Below are 23,323 nucleotides of genomic sequence, written 5' to 3' on the forward strand. Positions count from 1 at the left end.
TTGCGTACAAAATGAGCATTAATAGTACAATTATAAACAATTCGTAAAAATGTTACATATGTCTGTTTAAGATGGATTTTTAGGAATTTTGAATTAAACAACTAAGCACAAGTGTTTTAGAAATAATTAATAGAATGATGTATATTATAAAATTATATTTAAAATCCAACGACATACACTTTTATTAAAAATCTCTTTATGAAATAAATGTTCTGTAAGCTCCAACCACACTATGATACATGCACCTATTAGAAATATAAATGTATAATAATGTATTAGCTTTCTTAGATGTACTCTGAGGGGTGGTTACCCTTACAGGAAACCAAATTCTATTATAAACGTTTTAGTTTATATAGTACAGCATTTATGTATAAATCTCTGTTGTTGTAGAAAAACTATTACGATTTCTTATTTGTATATATTTCAAATAACTTATTTGTGTAAAATGTGTAACTTTACGATTGTAAAATGCTATCGAGTCTTCCAAAAATATACAGAATAAACAAACTACGAGATAAAAAAAACATAACTGCAACATAGTTCATCAAATTATTTTTATTATGATTCATACTTTTTAAATTTAAAATATTTTTATTCCACCTATTTTATTATTAATAGTAAAATTTTAAAATATATTCGTATTTCAAATTCTTGTTTTAAAGACAAAATCTTCCAATAATCAAATAGTTACTAAAAATATTTGTCTTCATACTTCATTACATTGGATAAGCCACTAACTATAAAATAAAGTGCATTATTTAAATTTTCAGACTGCAAAAAAATTAATCGAGCTTCAAGAATAAGAGAACACAAAACGCAAGAGAGGTTGTTACCCATCGCAGATTGAATTTAATATTTCAGTCCAACATGAACAAAGGAAGGCGGGTCGTTTGGTAATTGAACGGTACAGTGTGGCGTTTGTCAAGATATTGGATTTGCTTTAATTCATTTTAGAATACGTGTTTTTTATTAAATAAATATGCTTTGAAAAGTTTGTTTCGACTTTTGAGCATTCAAAATCATCCAATAATCAGAAATATTTCAGCCTGTAATAAAAGTTTCAATTTTAAATAACAGACAGCTCTTTTGGTTCTCAAATCATAAGAATTATACTTATTTCTGTTAAATTAGACATGAATACCGTTTTTGTACGTATTAGGTAATAAAATTATTGTTTGTATAAACAACCTAATACCTGAATATACACAGTTTCTGAAAAAGCTTAACTTTTAGATGCTCATAACCAAAAGATCAAATTGGATTATAAGATTACATACATACTTATATCCATCTTAACCACCATACTGGTTCCAATATTACCAGCAACGTAGCTTTAGATCACCTGAGTTACTAGAATTATTGTATGCCTCGTTCATACTGAAGCTACAGTTATGTAAAAATATTTCCACCTCAGTCTAGTTCTCGGGTTGGTAATATTTGTACTGCCGGCTTGAAGCAATTCAAGGACATAAACGTGACATGTATCACAAGGTTAGACGTCTGAAAGTTATTTTTACTTAGTTTATGTTGGAATGTATCCATAATGTTCCAATAGACCCCTAGGTGTATTCAAACTTAGGCACAAACTTCAGATCAATAAACTATCTAGCCTATAAACGTAATGGTGTTCTACAAGACTTTCAATTACTCTCTTTAATTAATTAACCTTGAATCATCTAGTCATTTAAAGCCATATGTGGGTTTCATCACCATCTAGGCCTTTTAGCCTTCGGCCGCGTCATGCATTTAGAACACATTAACTGGTGTCATTTGTTCTTTGAATCTGCCTTCCTCTTCATAGATATTAATTTGATTAGCTTCTTGCTTTCAGGCTTCTAGCTCTTGCCTTCTATGAGCGTCTTGCCTTTTTGAATTCCCGGATTCTGTTAACTATAGTTCACTTTGATCTACTCTCAAAAAAATTTTTTTGCTCTGTAAAATCTTTTGCTTCTGCACAACAATAGTTATAAAAGATTATAGGTTTAGAGATGATTGATCTGGCTCCTAACCCCTAAGAAATTCTTTCCCGTATGAGCTCCAGGACACTGATAACTCTCGTTTACTTTGATATCCACATAAATGGACAATATTTTCTCTCTATACGACATTACTTATAAAATATTATAGATTTATAAACAATCTAGCTCTTGAATTCACTGAGTGTATTTCCTGTACGAGCTCCCGAACAATATAACTCTATTTCACTTTGATCTGCCGATCTTTGTAAAATGTTTCCTTGTGAAAGATCTTACTTATAACAGATTCTAGGTTCACATATAAGACTGCTCTTGACATCTACGGGTGTCTTGTTTGTATGAGCTACCAAACTCTAATAACCTCAGTTCACTTTCGATCTGCTGATCTTTTTAAAACGTTTCCTTGTTAAAGATATTACTTATAACAGATTCTAGGTTCACATATGATACTGCTCTTGACATATACGGGTGTCTTGTTTGTATGAGCTACCAAACTCTAATAACCTCAGTTCACTTTGATCTGCTGATCTTTTTAAAACGTTTCCTTGTTAAAGATATTAATTATAACAGATTCTAGGTTCACATATGATACTGCTCTTGACATCTACGGGTGTCTTGTTTGTATGAGCTACCAAACTCTAATAACCTCAGTTCACTTTGACCTGCTGATCTTTTTAAAACGTTTCCTTGTTAAAGATATTACTTATAACAGATTCTAGGTTCACATATGATACTGCTCTTGACATCTACGGGTGTCTTGTTTGTATGAGCTACCAAACTCTAATAACCTCAGTTCACTTCGATCTGCTGATCTTTTTAAAACGTTTCCTTGTTAAAGATATTACTTATAACAGATTCTAGGTTCACATATGATACTGCTCTTGACATATACGGGTGTCTTGTTTGTATGAGCTACCAAACTCTAATAACCTCAGTTCACTTTCGATCTGCTGATCTTTTTAAAACGTTTCCTTGTTAAAGATATTACTTATAACAGATTCTAGGTTCACATATGATACTGCTCTTGACATTTACGGGTGTCTTGTTTGTATGAGCTCCCAAACTCTAATAACCTCAGTTCACTTTGATCTGCTGATCTTTTTAAAACGTTTCCTTGTTAAATATATTACTTATAACAGATTCTAGGTTCACATATGATACTGCGCTTGACATCTATGGGTGTCTTGTTTGTATGAGCTCCCAAACTCTAATAACCTCAGTTCACTTTCGATCTGCTGATCTTTTTAAAACGTTTCCTTGTTAAAGATATTACTTATAACAGATTCTAGGTTCACATATGATACTGCTCTTGACATCTACGGGTGTCTTGTTTGTATGAGCTCCCAAACTCTGGTAACTCTTGTTCACTTTGTTCTGCAATATCTAGAAAATCTTTTCTCCTGGAAGATTACTTCTTATTTAATAAAATAAAAGATTCTAGGATAAAAGACGATGTGAGTTTTGAATATTACGAACATAGGCCTTCTGTAAAAGTCATACTACAAGGAAATCTGGTCTATGAGAGCCCTAAGGCCCTTGAATCTATATATCTATATCTAAATCTATATATATTTTGTTTTGTGATTCAATGTTTATTGAAATTAAATTCGGCTATTGCCACTTATACAAATTTAATGAATATAAATAAAAGTCATTTGACAGGTATTTGTTCTTGCGATCAATGTTAGTTTTGCTTATTTAAACACATATGTGAAAGAAACAGCCAAATACAAAATAATTGAATCGTAAAAAGTAAGGGCTCTGTGGTGTAATGGTAGCACATTCACCCGACAAGTGAGAGATCCGGGTTCGAGTCCCGGCGGAGCAAGTACTTTTTGTGATTCAATGTTTATTTAAATTAAAATATATATATATATATATATATATATATATATATATATATATACATATATATATTAACAATTTTCTTGGATATGGAACTCAAAATATGTTAGCTTTTGCAGTATAGAATCTTTCAGAATATAAATGGATGTTTTCAGTGTTTGGGAGCTCTAAGCTTCTGGTTGGTTTTTTTCCCTTGAAGTTAACGACCTGTCAAACTACCATTATGCATTTGTTTCCAACCTCTGACACACAAAACTCAGTATAGAGACTGAAATTACTCTGATTGCATTTTATTTAATTGCAGATATATGGTTCATTATGAGCATATAATATTGCAAATTCGTATTTAAAACCAAATCTAAAATTTGACCATAGCGTCCTTGTAGATAAAATGACATCAGGAGGACTATAACTTTTAAAGGTAATAATTAAAATCCAATCCATATGTGGCATGATGATTATTCATTGATTTCCTAAACAAAGTATAGAGTTTAATAAGAAGTATATAAAAATCCATTAATCAGAAGATACAATTTCATTCAGAGAAGGGAGAGTTAAGATATAAAGCACCACGGAAGAGGCAAGACGTACCAGTAAGTTTGGCTTGGGCAACATCGTCGTGTCACCAATTGTGGACATTCACCGCTGTTTGTGTGCTCTTGACGTCATACAGATTTAGGCCAGTAGTCTGTTAACTTTGCTTTTTCAAATCCTCTACCGTCTCAAATGTTGTTACTATAAACTAATGTGTACTAGGTGTTACAAAAAAGTGTGTATATATATATATATATATATATATATATATATATATATATATATATATATATATATATAAAAGAATATAAAACATATTCTAAAACCATTATTTAAAATTGGCGATTAAAATAATTACACAAATTAATTCTTATTTTGACCTCTTATACTCAAAAGTAGTTCATAGGGTAAATAAAATAACTGTTTAAAACTGATCTTTATATGTAACTCTAACTGTCCATCATATTCAATGTGTTACGAGTATTTTATGGAATGTACGATTTTCAAGTTAAATGTTAAGTATGATATAATGAATAAGTTGAAATTTACTTGTTCTTTCAATAATATGCTAATTATTACTTGTACTATTTCACACAAAATGGCATACACTGTTGTTAATACTACAGCATTGTCTTATTATTATGGTAAATGTTTAAATGAATTTTGAAATATATTAAATTTATATAAAACGTAACAATTCTGATTGCATTTCACATTTTTTCAGGCTGCAACTTTTAATTTTGAGACAGTATAAATAAGTCATATTTCCACCTTTGAATTAAAGCTAACAGCTTCAATTTTTATTAATCGATACAGGGATTGAACTTGCCTTTGAACGTCCAGTCATATTGGAGAGTGATCGTAAATTATAAAATAGAAGAATAATTGCTGCCAACACTGCACGTTGAATGTGAATTGGTAGCCTTGCCTTTGTGATTTTTAAAACTTGTTTTTCCTTCTTAAACACAGGTTATCCGCGTCGATTACTTTTATAATATTTTTAGAAATATTATTAGATGTATCTAAGAATATTTCTAAAAATATTATTATATTAGAAGTTCTAACTTCTACTAGATGTATGACTCTTATTCAATAGTTGATTAATACAATTTAATAATTTCCATATTAGTAATATCACTTCCAAGAAGTATAATACAAATAAATGGAATATACAATACTTTAATAACTTTTATAAAATTTTAAAATATTGTATATTTTTTTACATTTCTCTGTAAGTCACATATATTTAGGTACAGTAGATTATAATACACGAAAAAGTTACCTTAACTGGTTAATTCAATTTAAATAAAGTTAATATAAAATGTAAACATAAAGGAATTTTTTAAACATGCTAGTATATATATATATATATATATATATATATATATATATATATATATATATATATATATATATATGTGTGTGTGTGTGTGTGTGTGTGTGTAATTTATTTTTAATGTCTATTTAAAACCCCCTTTATGCAACAGCTTTTGCTGATGTTGCATGAAACGTTTAAGTAAACAGCTAATTTTATTCTTGAGGTGTACTGTGGAAACACCTGCAGGAAAGAAAATTTTTCATTGCTCTGCAGATTTTTCACATTTTTAATGTGACAATACACACATCAATAGTGTGACTAATACACATTAGTTTCTAGTAACTACATTTGAGACGGTAAAGAACTTGAAAGATAAACGTTACCATGATAATGAGGGATAGGCTTTATTGACTTAAATCACTTAAATAATATTAACCATCATGGATAAATTGTTATCTATGTAGGAACTGTTATAAACAACTAAGAATGAGACTACTCGTGTCACATATAACAGTGTCGTATGGTTGAACTTAGTTGGTTAATAAAGATTTTACTTATAGATTTTCTCGATGTAATCAATGTTACCCACCAATTTTTCTTGAAGATCAGCCAAATTTGATGGAGAGACATGCATCATCATTGCACTGATTGAATTGAGAAATTAAAAAAGCTTGAAGTCTGTTCATTCTCGAGATATCGTGTGGAGAACCACACAGACAGGAATATAATTTCCTGGCACTCGAATTGCATTTTTGCTATCACTCTGGCATTAAAAATATTATTATAACCGTAATATATAAATATAAATTAGCTAATTAAAAATAACCATATCTAAATCCTTAATATCAAGTCGTTTTAATTCGATGATTTACAGGACATAAATACTCAAGATAGTAATAAACTGTCTCAAGAAAAGTGTTATCATTCTTTATAAAGAACCATCCTGCGGTCATAAAGGGTTCTTCAGCTCACTCTGTCCTCTCAAGTTGTGCTCAATTAGGTTGAAAGGCATGACCTCAACTCTAGGACTGGAATGTTGCTTGGTTTAATATACTCGCAAGACCTTTCTTCTTTCACTATTCGATGTCCATGACAGATATTAATACATTCATATCAACAGTAATTTATATTTATTTAATTAATTGTGTTTATTCTGTCCACAATCTTACAGCTTTGTCAGCCTATAGAATCATGAGTAGGCACTTTGACATCAATAGTTTACGCAAATATCCTAAAAGTGACGAAATTCAAATACTTACAGACATTGCACATTGTAAAAATACATACTAATTGTACAGAAACATAAGTTAAATTAAGTTAATCCTGGTACGAAATTCATATTACGAGATGAACTAGTAAATTTCATACCCTAACTTTACATTCTATGATTGACTTATCTACATTCAAAATGAGCATATAATCTCAAGTATTTCGGCCTGTAGTAAACGAGAGATTATTACCGGTCAGAGAATAGATTAAATTTCTGCAATAATACGGTTAAATATTGGCTAATTGAAAAATCTTATCATATATTCTTCTATAACCTGTGTCAGCAAAGAAAAACCCAACGTTCGATGTTGCTGTTATTCTCTGTTAAGATAAGAATTAGAGATAATTTGGAAATGTGACAGAAATCATTTTAGTATAATATAGTTAAACATAAAATTGGCTGTCTTATTAACAAGGAAATGCGACTTTAATGCACTTTCTTTGTGCTTTAGTTTCTTGTCCTCATGTTAAAGTACATGAATACAGTTCTATAAGCTCAGTGTTAAATAACAACTATTTAAAAGTCCTACGAATCCTCCTAACAGTTCTTAGTTATATTATTAAGTTATATTATTAAGAGTTATATTATTATATGATTAGAGAATCCGAGCGTTGAATTGAAATTAAAATAGTATAATCGGCATAATGATGATGTGTTTATAAAAGTATCCATATTACTTCAATAAAATATTTGTAAATATTTGTAACTATTATGTTTGGGCCTAGAACAGTGTTGACATGCTATAGTTGCTAGTGTTAACTGCTATATTAGGGTTGGTATACTAACTATTTAAGGGTTTAGAACATAAATTAGACATAAAACGCTGTTAACCGTTTCAGATACTTTACATGACAAAGGTTATAAACCCGTTGATACGATTGGAGATGAAAGCCCGGAGTGAGATACGTGAGAGCGAGCACGTTACAGGATTAGCTCCGACGTTTATTCATGTAAAACTTGGCGTCCGACTTTTGGTGTTGTGTTTCGTTTACTTTTCAACTGTGATCCAGGATTTAGTTAAAAACTTTTTGGTAAAAATATACTTTTGTTCAGATACAGATCTTCTTTTAATTAACCTACCTATGCTCCAGATAAATGTCTTGCTTGACCACAAAAATGTCCAATTACAAATAGCAAAATTTATTTAATATTAATTTTTACCAATAAAAATCATAATATACAGCATGATTTATAAATATAAATACGCTATTTTTAGTTTTCGACGGATAAAGATGGAGGGGTGGAACTCGGAACACATTTCTAAAAAAAGAAATGAGCATTATAGTCACTGATACAACTTTACCCATTTCCCCAAAATGGGATTTTTGAGGCTGCTCAAAAGTTTCTAATGTACAGACCCATTAAGTGGCAACTAATTTTAAAGGTATTGCTAAAAGAATAAAAACAGTAGAAAATAGAGCTTTCTATTGTAACCCAGTTGTATGAAGAAACCCTCATAAATAAATTAGCTATTCCTTTCAAGACGCCGTCATTTTTTACAATTAAACATCGTATAAAGTATAAATACTATTTGTAATTCTTGCAAAAATTACAATTACATTGACATTCATGAATGCATACATACTTTTTCAGTATCTCCCAAGTTTAATTCTCCGTTGAACAATTAATGTAATGTAAAAATATTGTAAAAAATCGTAGAAAAGATTTCTCTAGCAAGCAAACTAAGGATTGAGGATGATAATAGTTGCAAGAGATTTCTTACAAGTAGAGGCAACGATGTTTATTAAATTTTATTACAGTAGACTTTAGACGTATGATCAGCTATTTTTTACGTGTGATCATTATTTCAAGTTATTATGGTTTAAAACAACACTTTTTAGCTTAATTCAGCAGTAATTTCTTAGATGATCTATTGGCAAATGTGACACAATTGACTGGAATCAAAGATTTCATAGAAGGAGGAGCTCTTCTTATTGGAATACACTAATTTGTAATAATTGATGAACGAAAAGTGACAATTGTCCAATATGTTTATTTTTATACACGAGGCCTTTCAGCATCAAACGTGCCATCTTCAGGCGTGAAACAACAATTTGAATAATATAAATATTTACCATTACAAATTAATTATCAGCTGAGTAATGCTTAATACAAGATTTGTTTAATTTAAAGTAAAATAAAATAAATATTAATATATGTATAAAAGTTTGAGTCAAAAAGAATTTTTTTTATATTTTAAATGAAGGGTCCAAAATCATTGTTCAATATTTTATTTTTATGTTTTGTTACGTATAATGTTTTATAAGCGTTAAGTTCTTCTTGCTTATGGACTTGTTTTAATAATTTTAAATTTTTAAAAGTGTGATTTGTTTCTAATGCATGTTTGGCAATAGCTGATTGTTTAGTTTGTCCGTATTTGTAATATATTTCGTGTTCTTTAAATCTTTTTTTAATCGTTAGTTTTGTCCGGCCAATGTAAATCTTATCACAGTCTTTACAATTAATTTTGTAAATTCCACTTTTATTTTCATTTAAAATTTTATATTTTGTATTTCCAATTAGATTGTTTATGTTATTCGTTGTTCAAAATGTTATGTTTATGTCAACACTTTTTTTCTGAATACTTTTATAATTCCTTTATAAAATGGACCATAACCCATGGATTGCCAGTTTCGTTATTCTTCTTGTTCGCTTTTTAAAGTTGTTCTTGATGTTTTTAATAAATTCTTCTTTTGTTTTTTTAATAAACTGTCAATTAATTTTGTTGAGTATCCATTGAAAACTGCTATACTTTTTATATTTTTTTAGTTCCTTCGTGTATTCATTGTTTTTTAAAGGTGTTGTAAGTAATCTATTAATCATGGTGTGGAAAGCAGCTCTTTTTTGGGAGGGTGGATGGTTCGAATCGTGTGGTATGTATCTGTTGTTGCAAGTGGGTTTTCTTTAAATGTCATATTTTATGCTGCCATTATTCCTTTTTTACTAATACGTCTAAAAATGGCAATGATGAGTTTGTTTCAATTCCATAAGTAAATTTAATAGTCGGATAAAATTAATGTAATTGGTTAATAAAATTTTGAAGATTTTGGTTCTTATTAAATATGGCGAAAACATCAACATAACGTAACCACACTCTGGGGAAATACGTCATATTTTTTTGCGTTTAATTCAAAATGTGCTAGGAAAATGTTTGCAATGAAACATGATAAAGGGTTCCCCATTGCTGTTCCTTCAATCTGTTCATAGAACTGATTTTCGAATTGAAAATTGGTTTGAGACATGCATAAATCAGTTATAATAAATAAATAAATTATTATTACAAGGTAATGTAATCAACGAGTTTACCTTTAGCTATGCAGACTGTATAGATTTAGCTAAGGGCACATTTGCTCTGAAAAAATAAATACAAAACAATCCTCAATTAACTAGTTAACCATCTACTTCTTTTCATTCAATTTATGTGTTGTACTTTTATAGCCACATTATATTTGGTGAAAGCTGGCAAAGCCGTTCCATTCAAATCAAAAAGCTTTAAAAATGTGATTTTAGTCTGCCATGTGTATCTATCTGTACGCACGATATCTCAAAACTGACGTATAGACTTTAGCACGTAGCTTCATAGTATAGACATTATCGCGTTTGAAGATGGTGCAGGTCAATCCATGAAGTTTTGGCTTAATTTAAAGACAATTTTAAAATCAATGTTATGGTTACCCGTCTTGGCAGCAAGACAATCGCAGATTAAATTCATTCTTAACCAAAACGAGTACGTAATATGAAATTTTAATATTTTACATAGTCTAAAATAGAATATGACACCTAAGAAGTGAAAAAAGTTTACAGTACACAATTTTCACTGAAGGAATGATATTTTGGATGTTACCTCAGCAAACCTGTTACTCCCATCTTGAGTGGTGTGCTGTTATTATTTGTATTGCATATCTATCCTAATATGATAAATTATATTTGATTTGAATAATAATATAGCACTTTAAATTGGGTTCCTAACACATTTATATCATAAGTCTCAAATTGAAATGGAGACTATATATAAGTGCCGCCTGCCAAAACATATTGACGACCCTGGTCTTAATTCTTTTCCACTGTCATCAAACATGCCTCTACAGAAATCAACTAGAAAACATTTGTAATAATTACTAGTAAGTTACAACTGAAATTCAGAACAGTACAGTAAAGAAACACAGTAACTTTCTATTTCAGATGCTGTCTGTCTTACGAGGTGGCGGACCTTCTTCGGTTTAACTGTGTCCATTTCTCAATTAAAAAGTTTTTAATCGTATGTGTGATGCATGGTATTACCTATATATGATTGTAACAGAAAATTTTGCTTAATGTCAAGTGTTAAATCGCTAAAATTGTTACTTTACATTTACATTGAACTTTGATTTTTTTCAGAAATCCGGAGTCATAATCCTGATAGTGTTAATCCTGTTTATACAATGTAGCGCAGTCAATCCAGGTAAACTTATATGTCTTGTTGTTTTTTTATTGTTTACATTTATTTTGCACGTTGTAGCAATTAGTTTTAATCCTAATTTAGTAGATACGCATTTAGCTCTATCATAATAATTTGCGAAATTATTTCTAAAACCAAATGAGATATAGTCTACTATGTAGTCTTCTTAATTTTAAACATTACATATTTTTGTAATAGTAGGTGGGTCTTGTTGACCCTAAAACGTGATTAATTTTCGGTAGATTCCAATTAAAATGAGCTAATGAATAGTAATCGCACATACATTATATTGATTAGTACATAAGCTAGTTTCAACTAATAAATAATACGTATGTGTTGGCCATTCGTAATCGTCCAAACTTTTCTCATACAATATCACGTTATATTCACAAAGTAATACAAAATAAAGCATTGCTTTTTTACGTTTAAATTTTCTTTTGTGCCTCCTCATTTTTATATAATTTAAGTTTAATAGATGCATTTAGTTCAAAATTTGGAGTATCTATAGTTATATATGAGTGGCATCACATCATGTAACAAAAAAAACAAGTGTCGTCTCATCTTAAAAATTGCATTAATTTACAAAACTGTTTCTTCTCACTTGATTTTTCGTACATTTCAAGATAGTTGACTTAATAGAGTTATTAATAGTATCTAATAACATTGCGCAATTGATAGTCAAAATATTGAGCGTGATTTATTGCAGATAAATACTAACATTGGTACAGAAACATTATTCTATTACTATATAATATACATTATATAATAGTAAACAACTTGAGGTTACATTTTATAAAATTAATATATTTTTAATAAAATTTAAATTGACTGTAGGGTTTTTATATAAAATAAGTATAATATAATAAATATATTTAATATATAATATTTAATATATATTTATATAATAAATATTCCTTGCTATGAATCTTAGGAGTGAGAAAAATAAAAGGAGTATTATCATGTCTCGCAGATTTGCCTCTGGAACAAATACAAACACAAATGTAATAAATTATACGTAGCAAGAGGCAGAATAAACACACTCGCGATCCATGTTTCCGTGCTGTAACAAGGATATCTGCAATTTAAACTAGATGCTTCATGTAGTTTCCTTGTTACTTGATTTTGTTTAAGTTTCTGTTTATACGCTTTCAATGTTACAATCCCCTTTGTTAATATTCATTGGCTGCCACATTGGACTAGCGTTATTCTATTAAACACTAGGATAGCTGTTAAGGCATGGAGATTTTGTACTGAGAGTTGTAGTAAGTTTATTTATTCTTATATTTAAATTGAAATTTTGTTTGTAGCAACTTTACGTATATTCAAGATTGTTTAATGATTTGTTAATTGATATTATTTGTTATAATGATGAGAGCAAATTAAAACTTAACCTGAATTCTAGTGCATTGTCATACGGAAAAGTCATATATTTAAAAAGCGTCAAGCCAATTATTTATAAAGGAGTATTAGAATTACGGAATAATGTTTACTAACTACTATTGTTTAAACTTAAAAAGGTGCTGAAAGAAAGAAACGGATTTTAAGAAAATGTTGTATTTATTTTCCTCTCAGCTGTCCTTATAGAGGTAAAGCGTTATTTCATTCATGTATAGCTTTTAACAACTTCTTTCCAAAATAACAAATATTTTATTACAGCTGTAAGGAAGTTTTATTTTATTATGTTAGGTTTATAGTTTTTACACCCTGTAAAATTTATTAGGTTCATATTTATATTATTTACTCGTATTTCATGCAAATTATCATTTTCATATCTTTTCAGACGTACATCATATCTACATAGTTTTTTTACGTTTTTTTACTTTTTAAGGTAAAATATTAACAAAGTGCAATATAATACTAATAAAGACAGTCATAGCTGTCATTTAATGGTAGATGAAAATAATTAAACTTTTAAAGATTATTCTAGTTCCTTTATATTTAAGATAAATATTTTTAAACATGTTTTTTTGTTATAATATGTAATAACATTTTAAACATATTTTAATTTTTGATACTTTTAGCAAAGTTTAGCATGTTTAAAACGCTGTATTACAATTGAAATAATGAAAATATTAACGAAAGTATAATAATAGCATCGTAATGTTATATTATTAGCTATATTATACCTAATATCAAGCCTTGATTTACTAACTCTGATCAATAAGCGTTTAATTATTCCATAAATTATGCAGATAGGCGAATCCTCAAATTATGCATATCCTCTAATATTACAAGGTAGGATTACGTCATAACACATGCGTAACAGACTTTGCTTAGGTTGCATGCAATGCTGAAAGTTTCTATTCTATAAATTATATAACTTTCGAGATTTCCTTTGTGCATATAGATAGAAAAATATTTATGCAGATAAGAAATTTACACAAAAATATCGCATAGGAAAAAATAATTAAACACACTCTTGTCTATTTGAGAAATGTTTCCTTCAAAATTTAAAGTCAACGGATGAAATATTTTTTGAAATATCTTTGCCATATTCATTAACTAAAATATTTTATAATTATATTACGTTGTATAGCAATTTGTAAATAATAAAAGATCCGGTGAGTTAAGTCACTACGAAACAAGAGTGCGATGAAATGAAATCTTGTAACCGATTTTTAATGTTGAAATGTTAACATATGTTTTTTTACCCTACGATTACAAACTTTTTAATTTTAAAATTGCATATGATCGTATATCGATTACACATTACTTTATTCTGTTATTTACTGGTTGTCATAATAAGTACCCATTGAAGCAATGTAAAAATACTCTTATTACCTCAACAAAATCCCATGGAAAACCATTCAAGAACTCAGTTTTGTGTTCATATAGAAGTTAAGTATCATGCAAAATTTGTACTTTTTAGGTTATTTCGGTTTAGACAAATCCTGAGTGTAGATAAATAGATAATTTTTGTCCAGCTCCATGATTAATAAAATGCCTTCGCTAAAGTTAAGCCATTCATTACGCTTCATTTCATTGTTAATCATGACTACGGATAATAAAAATACACATTTAGTATTTAGAAATAAAAACGTATAGCTTGCTATTAGTTTTAAATATGTTGTGTGCATGTCAAAATTTATTAACTGTATGATACAATATTACACAATTCATCTACACAGCAATTGTAATTTAATTTACAATTTGGCTAATCCCTTATAAATTGACTGACCGTTCCTTGAACGAGTAAATGAAATCACAAATTTTTGGTGTTGAATCTATATTTATAGCATGAATTTGAATCATAACGTAACTCAAACAGTGTATTATTTCCTTATAACTTAATTGTGCATATATTTTGTACTCAATAGGATTTTGTATAATATAAATATAGTTTTATCTAGAAGAAATTTAGAAGTATGCTTTACATTGTATACACTGTATTATTACACATTCGGCCATATTTCTTGTCAAATAAATTATTGGAATTCGTACAAAATATAATATTAAGTGTAATTTGGATATCGCGTGTATACATGAAATTGAACTTGAAAACCATAAATATTTATTTCATAAAGTTACAGATGATACCCTATTTACACGGGTATTCTATGTGAGAACTGTCAATGGAGGAAACGTGGTACATAAATTTTATGAATATTAAAAAAATTCAAACAACAGATTATAAACTCAGAATTTTTTCTGCAAACTTTTCCAAGTTACGCGACAATGAAAATAAGAAAAAATGTTTTATTACTATAAAGAAAATAAAAATAAATACTATCATAATACCAATTTAATATTATCTGGACCACTCGATACTCATTAATAATTATTTATTATTAAAGTAAATATGGATATAATACATTTTTTGGATTGTAGTCTGAGAAATAAGACTGGATGATTGAAGCACGTTAATGATCATTAATCTGGTCTTTCTTTGAACGAATTTTTAAAATTCCATAATGCAATATCAAAGAAGCCCATAAATTTAGCTTACCTGTAATTAATCACAGGCTTTATTTCATTCTGGTAGGTTTTGTAGAATGTTTAAAAAGCATTTAAAATGTATTCATTATATATTGTTTTAAATTTGTCACTGTACACCCAGAGGAACATTTATATATTACCTTTTATTCACTATCTGCATGGCACTAACTGTTCAAGCACTGTATACTGAATGTTTTTATAGAAATTAAATTCAAACCGGAATCTCAGCCAATTTCTTGAACTTCTGTTTAAGTGTCAACAGCTGTTTAATGTCAGTTTAACTTAGGTTATGAGATATAAAATAATACTCGTATAATTATTTATTAATTATAAAATACTCCATGTCACTTTTTAAAAATATTTCTCTTCAATACAAACCTTCTTGGATATAGATTAATACGTTACATTAATAATTAGCCAAATTCGTCTAGCCGTTATCATGGTTAGAGCTCAGTATACATTTTCGATCAATTTTTATTTAAGAGATTTAAATTCTATACACTCTCACGTTGCTTCACGGTTTTTAACTTGTTTCTTGTTATTGATGGAATCCCTTCACTGACCTTTATTCCTAGAGGCCGTATTTTTATTTCATAGGTTTTTTATAATATATAATCTGTATATTTTGTACTATTGTTTTTTTTTGTGTTGTGATGTAATGTTGTAACTTTTGTTAATATTCATAAAAGATTAATACCAATGAGTTATCGAACGATTGCTTTAGAAGTAAATTTCTATTTTTCTCATAGTTATTTTCCGAACTTTATAGTTTTTTATACTTATACTAATACTTTTTTAATATATAATTATGGAAAGAAAGAAATACTCAAATATTTTCACAGTGCTCATAGGCACTGGAAACGTATAGATTACATACAAATACCAAAAGCTAAAAGCTTCCATATCCAAAGAGATTCAAAATGTATACATGTTCATAGCACTAATCAATTAAGGGAAATCTTCTAAAATTCCGAATAAATAAACGTGATTGAAAGTAAAATATTTAAAAATACTAGTTGCAACTGAAAATAAGATTAAAAACACGGCAGCGCGAAGATATATGTGACAATTTAAAATAAATTTGATTATATTATATATATATATATATATATATAATATATATATAATATATATATATTATGCTGTATTGAATACACTAGTATATATTTTTCATTTGTAAAGTTCTGTAATCATACCCGTATTAATACCCAAAAGACTATTATCGAATGATGAGAATAGGAATTCCTATTTAAGAAAAAAGGTCGTAATGATGAATTTCCGTCCAATTATGTATTTAAAATAATCTTTTTCTTTTAAAATAAAACTTTACAATAAATTTGATATTAGAAAAAAAATAATTATTGCCTTAGTCCAAGATTTAAACCAATCCTTATAGAATCTTTACTAAAAAAAACTTGGTTCCTGTATAATATTTACCACATTTTAAGGCAAATAAAGCAAACACAGCTTTTGGAAATCAAGCCAATACGAAATTTAATATTATAATTAAAAAAGACACATTAGAAAAGCTACCTGCAATATTTTTTATAGTAAAAAAATTGTGGTAAATATGTTTACTAATCCAAATATTACTGATAATAGACAATTTTATTACTCTTAGCTCTCTTAGGTGCAGGTAGACAATTAGGATGAAACATCTGTTTTCGTTTGAATTAAAAATATATTAATATATCAATTGCATAGTGCAAAGTCAATATCTAATTTTTAATCCAGATAGCACTAGTGATGAATAATAAACACCACTTGCAAATTAAGTATTACTGGAAAAACTATTAAAAAACCAAAATTTATATCCAAGAGGGTTTAAAGCTTTCCCATACAATGGCCGTATTGATATTGTGAAATCGTATTTGTAACGGTTTAAGGAATAACATAGATACAAAAACTAACATTTCTCAATGATCCATTTTTGGAATTCAGTCCGTGAAACAACAAGACTTTTATAATGTAAAACCTTATAAACGATACTTAAAATAATGCATGAACTCAATTTAAGGTTTCCCCCTATAACAAAAACGTATGCCTTTTTCGAAAGTAATAGCTTTCTCAGCACTACCTGTGTACATATTTTTTCTTAATCGGGACTACAAAGCCAACTGTACAATGGAAATCGAAATATCTTTCACTGGAAGTACATAGCAAGGTTTTAAATAAACGGTTTTTTGACAGAACTAGGTTTTCGAAATCTATCTATTCGTATTTGAGCACGGGGCAACAAGACAGATTCAGCTGTTGCGTTGGAAAAGTAATTAATTCGAACCATATATTATGCTCCTCCACCTGAAAAACACGATATAACTGTCAGGTTACACTCTAGTATTCTTAAGCACGAACACTGAAATAATATATAACTAATTTAAGCCCAGTTACGTTTGAAACATTTCAAAGACCTACATTACGTTATATCAGAAGTGATTGTACCTAAGTATTAAAAGGAGTTAGATTTGGTAAATTGCGAGTAAACTGCGGATAACAGCTCATTACAGATAAATCTATTCGTAAATGTAACTTTTTTAAATATCCTTAAATAGTCTTGGTAAGGTAAAAAATTGTAGATAAATAAATCTTTTCTAGATTCTATTGGGTAATAAAACATCGCTGTATCTAAAAGTTCAGAGGACCTTCCGATAGTTACTAGAATATCAGGAGATTTCGCAGATAGTTTATTACGTATATAAATATTTTTATTATTTATTCACACTACGTTTTAACCCGGAATTAGGACCTGTATTGATAGTCGAAGGACATTAACTACTAAAACTTTTATTACTTGTTCTATAGGGGTTCTTTAAATCAAGTTATAAGATCTGAAGTGAGTAAATTTTAGGTTAGACTGAATATATCCACTCATAATAATTTTGTTTAGTCTTTAAGAAGAACAAACCAAAATCACTGCTAAAAAGAAACTATATTTCAAAGCAATTACTTTAAATTTTACTGAGAGAAATAAATATGGCATGTATTCTATTTTATTATTTTGTGGTACTTTTCTTAACATTGATGTCATCACTCAGAACAAAATAATGCGTGATTAAGCATATAAAGAAACTAACTCACTATAACTAAAAATTTGTAATCATAAATGTGCACTATATTTGGGTTATATTCGGTTTAACCTGGGTCAAAATTAGGGTTGATTCTACTTGTACTGACCAAAAAAAGACCTCAAAGGAAGTAAATTTTTTAGCAGACACTATGGAATAATGAACGATTTGTTGTGTCACAGAAGTCTTTGCACGTAGCAGTGTGTTCTAGTTCACAGTAAAGCAAGTAGTTTTTAGGAGCATGTTTGTATTCAAAACAGACATATACGAGAATATATTTTATTTTCCACAGCATGCAAGGTTTGCATATATAGAATACTTTTAACATACAATAGTACAATATGAGATGCTTGTTGGGATTCACTGAAAGATCTGAACCATGTTTTATTTAAGCAACAACAAACACAAAGGGAGCAGAAACATGAAAGTAGAGAACTAACTTAGGAAAAAAACTTTGTAACATTGCCTGTTCTCTCCGCGGACCATCTGTTGAGATTTTTACTTTTAAACTATATCGGTAATTTCCTGACAACCAATACTTCCCTACCTTTCTTTGCACCAATTCAACAAATTAGCTCATATATTTACCTTGATTTACTAATTTCCTAGTGCAGTGCATAAACAAAAAGTTAGAGAATAGCGAAAATTCAAAACTAAGAGTTCAATAAGTAATTTAAGATATATACTTCATGGATTTTCCAGGAATGAAGCCATTTTTATGTGGATTCAGAAGTAAACATTATAAAAATAGAATTTTTCACATTCTACTTTCTTTAGTAACCATTTAAATTTATTTCAATTACTTAAGAAAATCATATAGTTTAAATTAATTTTAATATGAAGTTTAAACGAATTTTTAATGATATAATTTTATAGTTAGCAAAAACTGTTATTTAGGATAATGAGATTTGGAATTACGGAAGTTTATGGGATTATTATGGGATCTGTATAGAGGTTCTATGGCTGACCAAACCCACTTATTTGATTAAAATATACTGGAGTTATAAGGGACTGAATTTTCCTGGAAATGATAACTATTGGAAGTCTTTTGGAATACACCAGTACAGCGGAGTGTTGACCTGACCTTTTTAACAAGGGTTATCACACAAAAGTACTGACAGCAATTGGACCGATTAAAGATTAAATTTTTAACCAAATCATCAGTATATTTCTCCCATGGAATAACAGGAACCTATAAAACAGGTTTCGAGTCTCTAAAACCTTTATATCAAGGGTTTTCGCACAAACGTTCGGACAGACAATTAGACTGACTAAAGTTTGCGTTTTCGGCCAACACATCAGTAGAGTTCTCCCTATCACTAACAGAACCTGTAACAAAGTTTTGAGTCCTTAAGACCTCTATATGAAGGATTAAAGCACAAGCATCGGGCAGACAACTGGACTAACTAATTTTTTCACTTTTTGGCCGACAAATATGTAAAATTTTCATATAGACTAACAGGAATCTCTATACCAAGTCTCGTCTCTAGGACCTTTATATCAAGGGTTATAGCAGATACGGACCAATAACACGATTTTATAAAAGCTTCAATACAATATAAAACTTTGAGTTTTTAATGTCATACTTTCAGTTTCTGTGCAGATCAAATATACTACCAACATTTTTGATTAGCCTGATAACATGGTATAGTGCTTATTGATTATGATATTGTAGCATTAAAAATACTTACTCGGCTTTGCAAAAAAATACATTCACTTACTTAATTTTTTAATATTTGTACTGAATTAAAAACGTACAATTACATCTATAGTGCACTGTTTTGATAAAAGAATATCAATCGTACAGTTTACATGTTACATAAAATGTGTAAGCTTTTACCCGTACAATTATTATTGTTTATAAGGAAGTTACAATTATTGTACATATTTTAAACAGTAATTTAATATAAAATATACCGCAATGTACAATATTAGCTGCATTCGCTACAGACATGGTATGGTTCTTATTCGTTGTTATATTGCAAAGTCAAGTATGTACGCTTGCACGATGATGAGGCGTAGGATAGTGCAATACCGGGACTTTTATTACACTTTTTTGCTGGAAAACCGTTAAAAATATTCATCTAACAATTCTTACTAATAATTCACAGTGAAACACCATACTGAAACCAAACGAGAGGATTGTTTCACCATATTTTTACCCATTGTCAACATATGTTGTGTTGAATATATAATATATATTTCTCAGAAATTGTAAATAGGATTTATATTTTCACTTATTCCTTCCAAGAATGATTTCAATCTGATATTCAGACATTATTTTTAAAAATTTTAAGAATCTTTAAATGTTTCCTTTGTATATTTTTAATTCATATTTGAAAGAATAGTTTACTAAATAAATTTGTCGATTTGGTCCAGCAGTTATTAACAGCCAACTTTAAGTTTAATTTATGTTTATAAAATTTTAAAATGATTTGTATATAAAATTGTGTATGTGTTAATGATAATATACACGCATAACTAAAACGTTTAGGAAGATAATTTTATAGTTTTTTATCATTGTATACTATTTTAAACAATTGTATTGGTAATTTAAGGACACAATATGTTAATGCTTTATCAAATCATATTTTTTCTATATTGACATTTAAACTGTAAGTCTAAACTATTACTAAAATATTAAACTTATTATTTATGTGTCGGACAGGCTCCTGTAAATGTATCACGCTGGATAATACATGACGTGATAAACGTACTGTTTCATATTTTCTAGCTTTACGTTCCTACACTTTAAGTATATGCAACCAAACACTGATTTTTTAAATAAAATTTGTTTTGTGAGACATATCGTAGAAGTAATATGTAGTAAGGACAATAACAATGTATATTTTACTATATATATATATATGCATATTGTCTATGGGAACAGTATTGTACAGTACAAGTATTGACCGAATTCGACTAATATATATTTTTATTGATAGTAACAACAAGTTCATTTCAAATAACTTTACCAAAAAGTTAATTAAGTCTATAAATGAATTTATATTGTATGAGGCGTAAGTGAGACTTTTGGTAGTCGGAATGGATCAAGCAGTTAGAGAATGTCTCAAGTAGATAATTTAAAATAAAAAAGAGTAAATTTTCTATTTACGATGCAACGAAGGGAATTGGTTAGCTTATGCAAGAACTACACTTTATTTATATTTACGTGAATGACACTATTCATATTTCTAAGAGAACGGGACTTACGTAGATTAGGGTTTCTTTATCATCCCTACCTAAGTTATTGCTCTATAGAGAAATAGCATCTGAGTAACCTAAAAGCTTAGATCAATTTTCAAAAGTTTTACTATAGTTATACACTTGACTTTTGTATCGCTGGACAATGGAAAATGTCCCAAAAAATCCAGTTTACTTCATAGTTGGGAAGCTGGATTATAACCAAGCATGTAAATTATTGCAATATGTAGACGTATAATGGGTCGTCATTAAATGGGTTTTAATTTGTTAAATATAAATGTTAAAAAAGTAAGTAAACCAAATTGGATAGTCTAGTAAAAACATTAATAAATAATATACCAATCAATTTGCAATGAAATAGTTGCCTTAACAAAATTGAAAAATGTACTGTATGCAGGAAAGTATCTCCGGTTATAGAATATTAATACCATATATTGCCGGTATGGAATTTTACCCCATAGACTTTATGGCATCTCTACATATCTGTGAAATTTCTTTAACAATACTTATATAATTCGTGAAGAAGCTATTTTAATGGCAGTTATTGTGAATGGAGTCACCACAGTAAACAAATAGAAGCTGCCTAACACACAATGGAGAAATCATAGTACATTGCTTTTACACTTTCATGTCATATATGTAAGGGAATATATTTACCATTAATCCCAAAAAGTGAGCATAGTCATCAGTTGATAAACATTGTGGATTTAAGACCGACAAAATAAATAATCCTTTAACAGAGAAAACTATACTGTTTTTATTCATAAAAAAATAAAAGCCTTATCGGCCCTATGTCTGCAAAAAAAGAAAACTAAGCTTTACTTATTTTACTTATTACTTATTTACTTATAGTATTATCTCATAAATTAGTTACTAAACTCTAACAGTTAAATATGAGGTACTAAGTTTTTTGAATTTTCAGTGGGCTTGCACTGACTAAAATCTCGTTCAATAAACATTTTCCAAAATGGCTTTTACAAGGCTTAAGGTGTTTAAAAAAGTTGAATGTAAGTCCTTATTACAAGGGTTGATACGTCATAAGAATTACTCTTACTCCATAAAAACTGCAAACAAGAATATCAATTTAAGAAATGTATGCAATGAGTTAAAAAATAATAACGACTTAAATGTAGTTGGTATTTTCATACTATTAGTTAAGGTTCGCAAATATGGCATGAAAGCGGAGTCTACTAGTGTTCTCCTGGATCGTCATATGTTAGTGTTAGAACTAATCTTTAAGTAGAAAATGATTGTAAATGTTGAATGATTTTTCATAATTACAGTAATGTACTGAATGAAAGGAAACAGCATTTGTATTGTAAGAAACATAATATTTGTTTCAGAGAGACTAAAAACTGCGAAACAATTTCACATAACCTTACTAAAAACAAAATTATTATTAGTATTACAGAATCATCAAAATTATTAAATAAACCATCATTTTAATTAGTTACACTGTTCATTGGGTCTAATCAAAGTAATACTCCAATGCATGGCTTAGCAAATAGACGCATATACTTAAAGAAGTAATTAGTCTCGCTTATTTGTTTTGGCATAATCATTCTAGGACTGAGACAAGTATAAAGTTAATCCGTAGCTCACTTAACTCGTTTGTGTGGGGGGTTTGGGGTTGTGCATGTATGCTACAACTACTACTGTGTCACTAACTATTATAGACAAGGTAGGAGTACGTATAATAAAACTCATTGTGTAGATGAATCATACAAATGGTACATT

The 23,323-nt window shown here is 28.8% G+C and overlaps 1 protein-coding gene and 1 non-coding gene across 2 annotated transcripts in view; both read left to right on the forward strand.

Moving 5' to 3' along the window:
- LOC124363452 (neuropilin and tolloid-like protein 2) overlaps nt 1-23,323 on the forward strand; it is a 1,362,382-nt gene that overhangs the window by 403,448 nt on the left and 935,611 nt on the right. The window contains exon 3 of the mRNA XM_046818700.1: nt 11,321-11,384. The gene's annotated coding sequence lies outside the window, so the exon portion shown is untranslated. The remainder of the gene's footprint in view (nt 1-11,320; nt 11,385-23,323) is intronic.
- Nucleotides 3,734-3,804, forward strand: Trnav-gac. Its single transcript has one exon. It is a non-coding gene; the product is annotated as a tRNA-Val (tRNA).

Source organism: Homalodisca vitripennis, chromosome 5 (genome assembly GCF_021130785.1).
Source record: "Homalodisca vitripennis isolate AUS2020 chromosome 5, UT_GWSS_2.1, whole genome shotgun sequence".
NCBI lineage: Eukaryota > Metazoa > Arthropoda > Insecta > Hemiptera > Cicadellidae > Homalodisca > Homalodisca vitripennis.